This window comes from Elephas maximus, chromosome 22, assembly GCF_024166365.1.
Source record: "Elephas maximus indicus isolate mEleMax1 chromosome 22, mEleMax1 primary haplotype, whole genome shotgun sequence".
Lineage (NCBI taxonomy): Eukaryota > Metazoa > Chordata > Mammalia > Proboscidea > Elephantidae > Elephas > Elephas maximus.
Genome location: NC_064840.1, coordinates 25,066,973 through 25,078,005, shown reverse-complemented (window position 1 = coordinate 25,078,005; position 11,033 = coordinate 25,066,973). Strand labels below are relative to the sequence as shown.

At 41.1% G+C, this 11,033-nt stretch overlaps 1 protein-coding gene across 1 annotated transcript in view; it reads left to right on the top strand.

Annotated features, from left to right (window-relative positions):
• The first annotated feature begins 5,622 nt into the window (after window positions 1-5,622).
• The window catches only part of RNF185 (ring finger protein 185), a 40,500-nt gene continuing 35,089 nt past the window's right edge, over window positions 5,623-11,033 (top strand). Inside the window, exon 1 of the mRNA XM_049866216.1 lies at window positions 5,623-5,793. The gene's annotated coding sequence lies outside the window, so the exon portion shown is untranslated. The remainder of the gene's footprint in view (window positions 5,794-11,033) is intronic.

The following is an 11,033-nucleotide window of genomic DNA, read 5'->3' as shown; positions in this document are numbered from 1 at the left end:
TGAGTGATAAAAGGTGGTGCAGGCCATAGCCCAGGGAAACTCCCTTTACATTGGATCAGGGATGTGGCCTTAGTAAGGATGTTACAATCCCACCCTCATCCTCTTTAATGTATTCTAATCTTGCCTCATTAACCACAGACAGATATTAGAATTTACAAAACACAGGAAAATTTCAATCACAAAATGGAGGACAGCCACATAATACTGGGAATCATGGCTTAACCAAGTTGACACATATTTTGGGGGGACACAATTCAATCCATGACACCCATCTATGGCATTAGTGGTTGGTGTGTAAATATGAATAACAGTCTTATTAACTGGTCTTCCTTGTAGATTTATGGATATCATCCTATCACTGACAGCATTGTACTTCAGAATGGATCTTGAAATGTTCTTGTTGACAATGAATGTGGCACCATTCCTCTGCAATTTGTGACTCCTGGCATAGTAGACCATATGATTTTCTGATTCAAAATGGCCAGTATCAGTCAATTTCAGCTCACTAATGCCTAGGATGACACCCAAATTTGTGGAGCATTCCATATTTTTTATGGAGCCATGGTGGCGAAGTGGTTAAGAGCTCAGGTCACTAATCAAAGGTAGGCAGTTCAAATCCACCTTTCCACTCCTTGGAAACCCTATTGTGCAGTTTTACTCTGTCCTATAGGGTTACTATTAGTTGGAATCGACTCGATGGCACACAACAACAACAACAACAATGCCTACCATATAGGTCTTTATGCATACCATTTCATCTTTGACGACTTCCAATTTTCCCAGATTCATACATTGTACATTCCACGTTGTGGTTATTAATGGATATTTGCAGCTGTTTCTTCTCATTTTGAGTTATGCCACATCAGCAAATGAAGGTCTTGAAAGCTTTACTGCAACATCATTAAGGTCGACACTACTTTGAGGAGGCAGTTCTTCCCCAGTCGTATTTTGAGTGTCTTCCAAGCTGAGGCGCTCATCGTCCGGCACTATATCAAACAATGTTCTGCTGCTGTTCATAAGGTTTTCATTGGCCAATTTTTTCAGAAGTAGACTGCCAGGTCCTTCTTCACAGCCTTAGTCTGGAAGCTCTGCTAAAACCTATCCACCATGGGTGACTGCTGGTATTTGAAATATTGGTGGCATAGCTTCCAGCATCACAGCAACACGCAAGCCACCACAGAACTACATACTGACAGACATTCATTGCAGATACCTTTTTCAACAACATAAACAGTGACTATACATGTGGATCTCACTGGATGGAAAACACAGGAACCAAATCAACCATATCTGCGGAAAGAGACCATGGAAAAGCTTAGTATCATCAGTCATAACAAGGCCACAGGCTGACTTCAGAACAGACCATCAGTTGCTCATATGCAAGTTCAAGTTGAAGCTGAAGAAAATTAAAACAAGTCTGCAAAAGCCAAAATGCAACTTTAAGTATATCCCACCTGAATTTGGAGACCATTTCAAGAACAGATTCGACGTGTTGAACACTAATGACCAAAGACCAGACAAGCTATAGGATGACATCAAGTACATCATACATGATGAAAGCAAAAGGTCATTAAAAAGACAGGGAAGAAAGAAAAGACCAAAATGGATATCAGGAGAGACTCTGAAACTTGCTCTTGGATGTAGAGTAGTTAAAGGGAATGGAAAAAAATGATGAAGTAAAAAAGCTGAACAGAATATTTCAAAGGGCAGCTTGAGAAGATAAAGTATTATATTGACATGTGCAAAGACCTGAAGTTAAAAAAGCGAAAGGGAAGAACATGCTCAGCATTTCTCAAGCTGAAAGAGCTGAAGAAAAAATTCAAAACTGAAGTTCCAATTTTGAAGAGCTTGTCTGCTAACCAAAAGGTCAGCAGGCGGAACCACCAGCCACTCCTTGGAAACCCTATAGGGCAGGCCTACTCTGTCCTTTCAGGTTGCTATGAGTCGGAATCAACCCGGTGGCAACAGGTTTGTTTTTATGGGTGTCATGGATTGAATTGTGTCCCCCCAAAATATCTGTCAGCTTGGCTAGGTCATGATTCCCAGTATCATATAATTGTCTATTGTCATCTGCTGTGATTTCCCTATGTGTTGTAAATTCCTATCACTGTGATGTAATGAGATGGATTAGTGCCAGCTATACTGATGAGAGCTACATGATTACATAGTATCTTAAGCCAATCTCTTTTGAAATATCAAAGAGAAAAACGAGCAGAGAGACACAGGGACCTCATACCACCAAGAAAGCAGTGCCAGGAACAGAGTGCATCCTTTGGACCTGGGGTTCCTGCATGGAGAAGCTCCTAGTCTGGGGAAGATTGATGACAAGAGCCTTCCTCCAGAGCCAAGAAGAGAAAGCCTTCCTCTGGAGCCGATACCCTGAATTTGAACTTCTAGCCTACTAGACTGCAAGAGAATAAATTTATCTTTTTTGAAGCCATCCACTTGTGGTATTTCTCTTTTGCATCATTAAATGTCCAAGACAATGGGGAAAATATTGAATGCTGCAGAAGGCATCAAGAGCAGATGGAGGAATACACAGAGTCACTGTACCAAAAAGCTTTGGTTGACATTTAACCATTTCAGGAGGCAGCATGTGATCAAGAAACAATGGTATTGAAGGAAGAAGTCAAAGCTGCACTGAAAGCACTGGTGAAAAACAAGGCTCCGGGAATTAATGGACTATGAAGTGAGATGTTTCAGCAAACAAATGCAGTGCTAGAGATGCTCACTCTTCTATCCAGGAAATATGGAAGACAGCTACCTAGCCAACCAGCTAGAAGAGATCCATATTTGTGCCCATTCCAAAGAAAAGTGATCCAACAGAATGTGGAGAGTGTCAAAGAATATCATTAATATCACACACAAGGAAAATTTTGCTGAAGATCATTAAAAAATGGTTACAGCAGTACATTAACAGGGAACTGCCAGAAATTCAAGCTGGATTCAAAAGAGGACATGGAATGAGGGATATCATTGCTGATGTCAGGAGGATCTTGGCTGAAAGCAGAGAATACCAGGAAGATGTTTACCTGTGTTTTATTGACTATGTAAAGGCATTCAACCGTGTGGATCATAACAAATTATGGATAATATTGCAAGGATTGGAAATTCCAGGACAGTTAATTGTACTCATGTGGAACTTGTACATAGACCAAGAGGCAGTTGTTCAAACAGAACAAGGGGATACTTCGTGTTTTAAAATCAAGAAAGGTGTGTCTCAGGGTGTATCCTTTCACCATACTTATTCAATCTGTATACTGAGCAAATCATTGGAAAAGCTGGACTAGATGAAGAAGTACACAGCATTAACACGGGAGGAAGACTCATTAACAACTTGCAATATGCAGATGATACAACCTTGCTTGCTGAAAGCAGAGGACTTGAAGTACTTACTGATGAAGATCAAAGACTACAGCCTTCAGTATGAATTATACCTCAACATAAAGAAAATAAAAGTCTTGACAACTGGACAAGTAAGCAACATCATGACAAACAGAGAAAATATCAAAGTTGTCAAGGATTTCATTTTACTCGGATCCACAATCAACACCCATGGAAGCAGCAGTTGAGAAATCAAAAGACGCATTGCACTGGGCAAATCTGCTGTAAAAGACCTCTCTAAAGTGTTGAAAAGCAAAAAATGTCACTTTGAGGACTAAAGTGTGGCTGACCCAAGCCGTGGTATTTCCAATCACCTCATATGCATGTGAAAATTGGACAATGAATAGGAATAAAGAAGAAGAATTGATGCCTTTGGTTTACGGTGTTGGCAAAGAATACTGAACATACCATGGGCTGCCAGAAGAATGAACAAATCTGTCTTGTAAGAAGTACAGCCAGAATGCTCCTTAGAAGTGAAGAATGATAGACTGTATCAGGAGGGATCAGTCCCTGGAGAAGGACGTCATTCTTGGTAAGGCAGAGGGTCAGCAAAAAAGAGGAATACTCTCAACGAGATGGATTGACACATTAGCTTCAACAAGGGGCTCAAACATAACGATGAACGTGAGGATGGCGCAGAACTGTGCAATGTTTTGTTCTGGTCCATTACTTGTGTGATTACAAGTTAGTTTAACATCTTTTCCACTAGGCATAAAAGCACATTATCCTGTCTCTCACTGCATCGCCAGTGCCTGGCACAGGAACTGGCATGTGGAAAGCAATAATCAAAGTTTAATAGATAAATAAATGAATTGGCAAGGACCCAGCCACCTCCCCCCACATTTTTTTGTAAATTTTAATTTTTGTATCATTTCAAACTTACAGAAAAGTTGCAAAAACTATATAAGGAACTCCCATACAAGCTTTACCTAGATTCACCAAAAGTTTGTTTTGTCTCATTTTCTTAATCATTCTCTATTTTTACATATATGCATTTTTTCTAAATCATTTGAAATTAAGTTGGAGAAACTGTGTCTATTTACTCCTGAATACTTCCGTGAGTATTTCCTAAGGACATTCTCTTAACATAACTACAGTACAGTGATCAAGTTCCGAAAATTTAACGTTGAAAAAATACATATTAATAGCTAACCCATAATCCATATTAAAATCTCATCACCTGTTCCAGTGTGGTCCGTTAAAGCTATCCCCTGCCCCCACCCCCAGTCCAGGGTCCAATTTAGAATTACACATCACATTTAGTTGTCGTTTGTTTTTAGTCTCTTTAAACTGGAACAGTTTCACAGCCTTTCTCTGTCTGTAATGACACTGACATTTTTGAAGAGTACATGTTACTTATTTTGTAGAATCTCCCTCAATGTGCGTTTATCTAATGCTTCCTCTTAAGGTTCAAGTTAGACATTTTTGGCAGAAGAGATGTTCTGTCCTTCTCAGTGCATTGTTTTCAGAGGCACGTGATCTCTACTTGAACTCCTGGTAATCTTAACGTCCATTACTTTGATCATTTGTTCCACTGTGTCAACCAAAAACCAAAACCGTTGTCGTGGAGTCCATTCCGACTCATAGCAACCCTACAGGACAGAGTAGAATTGCCCCATAGTGTTTCCAGGGAGCACCTGGTGGATTGAAACTGCCGACCTTTTGATTAGCAGCCAAACTCTTAATCACTACGCCACCCGGGTTTCTTCCCACTAGGTTACACCTCTGTAAAACTAATACTTTCCTTTTGTAGTTAATAAGTAATTTATGGGAGACACTTTTACAGTCTAAATAACCTATTCCTTTAGGATATTTGTTGGTTCTCTATCATGTTTATTAGTTGGCATTCTACTATAGAGTTTTACCGTCTTCTCCATTTATTTATTTATTCACTTCTTTATGTCAGCAAAGACTCATGAATTACTATTTTGTTCAATTAGCTATATTCCATTACTATCATTATGTATTTTGATGCTAAAATTGTCCCAATTTGGCCAGTGGGATCCTCTTCGAGTTTGCTTGTGTCCTTTGACATATGCCTATTATTCTAAGAACACCTCCTTAAATTCTGATGGAACAAGCTCATTCCACACTTTCCTTGCCCTAGCTCTGGTTATCAGTCTCTTCTTCAAAGAACCCCTACTCTAGCGCTTCGAAAAGCTAACCGCTTCCCGTCCGCAGGCGGAACCTTAGATCCGGGTCCTAGACCCGAGAACGGCGCAGCGGACCAACCTTTTCCGGTCGCGGCCGGAAGTCCTTAAGAGGGGCGGCTCCGAGTCAGGTGACTAGAGTTCGCGTAGGTGGGGTCGAAGGTCTTGCCACACGGACTCCTTGGCCGGTTGACTGGCAGGTCAGCCGACAGGCCGACAGGGTGGAGTGGCCTAGGCGGCGTTAGGTGCGCGGAGGCAGGTACGTGAGGGTCTGGGGTGGCGGGCCTGGCGAGGCTGGGAGCCGGGGACGTGGGACCGGGTTCTGCCTTCCTGGGGCCCACGGGCTGTGGCACCTGAGACCCGGAACTCGGAGGCAACAAGCACGGCCATGCCCTGGGCCTTCTGCCTCGGAAGGAAATGGGGCTAGCGTCTTGATTTTCCGTCCCGAAGAAGGGGAGAGACTCCCTCCAGCGCTCCCTTCCAGACAGGGACTGACCCTAACTCCCTTCGCGCCCTTCCACCCCCGCACGGGACCTCCTGTCTCACCGTGGGGTTGCTTTTAACGCGTTTGCCCTAGTATAGAGGCCGAGGCTAGGAAACGTGGTGAACAGAGTTGGACTGGGAGTCAGAGACCTGTGTTGGAGACTTCGCCACCTACAGTCAGTTGTGTGTTCTGGGCCAAATCTCCTTCCTGTGCTGGGCCTCGGCTTTCTCATTTGTAAAACGGGGTACTACTCGTCAAAATATGATTCTCACACCATCTGCTTCAAAATCCCCCGGGATGCGTGTTTTAAAATGCAGATTCCTGGGCCTCACATAAAACCTCTGGTTTAGAATCTGGATAAGAGTCGTGGGAATCCTATACGTACTCATGTTTGAAACCCACTAATATTAGGTGCTTTCTTGCTGGGAGTACAAGGATTCATTCTTCGCTTTGAGGCAGCTAGAGCCTGTTCAGGATCTTGAAAGAATTGTAATGGTTAGCCCAGCAAAGAGTGCACTGGAAGGGAGGAAGTGTCGTTAAAAAGCAAAAGGTTTTATGTCAAGGAGGGCTTCCACTTCTTTGGGACTGAAGGAGGCAGAACTAGTATCAGGAAGAGAAGATTTTGACTTAATAGAAGCACTTAATGGAAGAACCATCAGAGGTGAGCAGCAATGGAATAGATTGCCTCAAGAGGTAGTGACTCCCTGTTCAGGAGGTGTGTAGGCATTAGGTGGATGTTTTTTCCACCTTGAAAGTCTCTGATTCTAAGTAGTTATTTTGACCCTTTCTGGTGCTGACTCTACCCTCAAAGTACATGTGACTTCTTTTTTCTGCCTCTTTTTCTTGGATGACCCCCAACCCTGGGAGTAAAGCCAGTGGGTCTGGCCTTATGTAATCTATGCCTGCTTATTCTTTGCACCATCCCTCTTTTCAGGGACTTTGGAATGGCTCAACATCTCATAGGGGTTCCTTAAATGTTTGTTGAACAAATAACTAAGCAGTTCCCCATCTCCATCGTTTAATAGTTTATTTTCTTAGGACACCTTGGAAGTGCCCCCTTAAGATTTTGTGTTTGATCAGGTAAAGCCAGTGAACTCTTTGGGTTACAGAGTGGAGAAGTCTCAGTTGGAAGGACACTTTGAGATTGTGCAGGCCAGCCTTCTCCTCCCTCAGACATAAATCCTTCCTTAATCCTCTCACCAGCAGTGTGTGTTGTATAGATGTTGTGCAGACAGAGAGTTTTTGCAGTCTATTGGCTAACTTTTCATCCAGCATATGAAACCTGTCCTCTTACGGACTTAACCGGCCAGTTCATCGTCGCTAGTGTGTAATCTGCAGATAGTACTTCTGATATAACTTTAGTTTTCTAATCGGACACCAGAGTTCCTTATTTTGTGATCTGCAGAATTCAGAGTAGTTCACTTTTTAAAAGTCTGTTAGAGTGGTTAAGAATGCATAAGTTGCCCTATGGAGCCGAGAATCCATGTTACGACTCAATTCTGCTGACATGCAAAAAAAGAAAAGGTCGGAGTTGAGCCAAGACTTCCTGCCTGTGTTTATCTGCTTGTTTGTGTGTGTTTCCCATGTTTAAAAACAGTTGTGAAATGCTTGTTCAGATACTATCCAGGTGCCAGGTGAAATGATCTTAATTTGGTGGTTGGGAGATAAGTGTTTAAAACTTCTTAATCTAAAGGTTTCCTTTTTAAAGAAGTACCTAAATTAACATTTTCATGAGTGTGCTCTTCAGGTCACTAATCTGAAGATATGCTGCTGAAAAGGTGGTTCTGTGGTAAATATAAGTTCGGGAAAAGCTACGTACTATTATCCCTTCTTGAAATTTCTCAGTTTATAGTACCATATTAAAGGCACTGAGAAGTTTTGCAATAAAGAAATGTGTTTAACCTTGTTTAATACTGTCAAACTTATTTGAGTAAAACACTCTTGCTTTTTAAATGAAGCACACATTAGCCAGTTCTCACCTAGACCAGCGGTATGCAAACTACAGCCTGTGGGACAAATGTGACCCCACTGTTTTTGCATGGCCTGTGAGCTAAAAATGGTTTTTACATTTTTAAATGGTGGGGAATAAATCAAAAGAAGAATAATATTTCATGATATGTGAAAATTATAGGAAAATGAGGTATCAGTGTCCATAAATAAAAGTTTTCCTGGAACACAGCCCCTCCCATTCATTTATATATTGCCTTTGATTTCTTTAATGCTACAACAGCAGAGTTGAGCAGTGGTCACAAAGACCATACAGCCCACAAAGTTTAAAGTATTTTCTATATGGCCATTTCCAGAAAAAAAATTGATGACTGCTGACCTGTATCAGGTACAATTTTTTTAAAGTCTTTATTTTGAAATAATTTTAGATTTAAAAAAAGTTGCAAAAATAATACACAAATTTTTTGTATACCCTTTACCCAGCTTCCTACATAACCATAATAAAATTATTTAAACAAGGAAATTGACATCAGTACACTCCTAGCTAATTTATAGACCTTATTCTAATTTTTTCTATTCCGAAGTACAGTGCTATCAGTGAAAGGATAATATCCATGTGCCTATAAGAAAGACCAGTTAATACGATGATTGTTCAAATTTACGCATCAGCCAGTAATGCCAAAGATGAAGAGACTGAAGTTTATTTTTTTTATTATACCAACTTCTGCAGTCTGAAATTGATCAAACATGCAGTCAAGATGCGTTGATAATTACTTGTGGTTGGAAACGAAGAAGAATCAGCAGTTGGAAAATATGGCCTTGGTGATAGAAACGACACCGGAGATTGCATGGTAGAATTTTGCAAGATCAACAACCTGTTCATTGAAAATACCTTTTTTCAACAGCATAAATGCTGACTATACCTGTGGACCTCACCAGATGGAATACGTGGGAATCAAATCAACTACATCTGTGGAAAGAGCTGATGGAGAAGCTCAATATCATCAGTCAGAACAAGGCCAGGGGCTGACTGCAGAACAGACATCAGTTGCTCATATGCAAGTTCAGTTGAAGCTGAAGAAACTTAAAACAAGTCCACGAGAGCCAAAGTATGACCTTGACTATATCCCACTGAATTTGGAGACCATCTTAAGAGTAGATTTGACACATTGAACACGAGATTGAAGACCAGACGAGCTGTGAGATGATGCCAAGAACATGATACATGAAGAAAACAAAAGGTCATTAAAAAGAAAGAAAAGACCAAAATGGATATCAGAAGAGACTCTGAAACCTGCTCTTGAACATACAGTAGCTAAAAAGAATGGAGGAAATGATGAAATAAAAGAGCTGAACAGAAGATTTCAAAGGGTGGGTTGGGAAGACAAAGTATAATGAAATGTGTAAAGACCTGGAGCTAGAAAATTGAAAGGGAAGAATACACTCAGCATTTCTCCAGCTGAAAGAAAGAAAAAAAATTCAAACCTCAAGTTACAATATTGAGGGATTCTATGGTTTTGGTTATGGGCAAAATATTGAATGATGCAGGGTCCACTGAAAGAAGATGGAAGGAATATACAGAGTCACTATACCAAAAAGATGTGGTCAACATTCAACCATTTCAGGAGGTAGCATATGGCCAACAATCGATGGTATTGAAGGAAGAAATTCAAGCTGCACTGAAGACATTGGCGAAAAACAAGGCTTTAGGAATTGACGGAGTACCAATTGAGATGTTTCAGCAAACAAACACAGCACTGGAAGTGTTCACTCAACTATGCCAAGAAATTTGGAAGACAGCTACCTGGCCAACCGACTGGAAGAGATTAGTGATCCAGCAGAACATGGAAATTGTCAAAGAATATCATTACTATCATGCGCAAGTAAAATTTTGCTGAAGATCATTCAAAAACAGTTGCAGCAGTACATTGACAGGGAACTGCGAAAAATTCAAGCTGGATTCAGAAGAGGATGTGGAACGAGGGATATCATTGCTGATGTCAAGTGAATCTTGGGTGAAAGCCGAGTGCACCAGAAAGATGTTTACCTGTGTTTTATTGACTGTGCAAAGCATTTGACTCTGTGGATCATAACAGATTATGGGTAACATCGCATAGAATGGGAATTCCAGGACACTTAATTGTACTCATGCGGAACCTGTGCATAGACCAAGAGGCAGTTGTTCAAACAGAACAAGGGGATACTTCGTGTTTTAATATCAGGAAAGGTGTGTCTCAGGGCGTATCCTTTCACCATATTTATTCAGTCGGTATGCTGAGCAAGTAATCCGAAAAGCTGGACGAGATGAAGAACACAGCATCAACACTGGAGGAAGATTCATTAACAGCCTGCAATATGCAGGTGACACAACCTTTCTCGCTGAAAGCGAAGAGGACTTGAAGCACTTATTGATGAAGATCAAAGACTACGGCATTCAATGTGGATTACCCCTCAACGTAAAGAAAAGAAAAATCCTCACAACTGGACTAGTAAGCAACATCATGATAAGCAGAGACAATATTGAAGTTGTCAAGGATTTCATTTTACTTGGATCCACAATCAACCCCCGTGGAAACAGCAGCCAAGAAATCAAATGTTGTATTGCATTGGACACATCTGCTGCAAATGATCTGTCTAAAGTATTGAAAAGCAAAGATGTCACTTTGAGGACTAAGGTGTGCCTGATCCAAGCCATGGTATTTTCAATTGCCTCATATGCATGCAAGAGGTGGACCATGAGTAAGGACGACCAAAGAGGAATTGATGCCTTTCAGTTATGATGTTGGCAAAGAATATTGAACGTACCATGGACTGCCAGAAAAATGAACAAGTGTATGTTGGAAGAAGTACAGCCAGAATGCTCCTTAGAAGCGAGGAATGCAAGACTTCGTCTTAACTTGCTTTGTACATGTTATTGAAGAGGGACCAGTCCTTGGAGAAGGACATCATGCTTGGTAAAGTAGAAGGTCAGTGGAACAGAGGAAGACCCTCAATGAGATGGATCGACATAGTGGCTGCCGCAGTGGGCTCAAGCATAACAATAATTGTGAGGATGACGCAGGACAGAC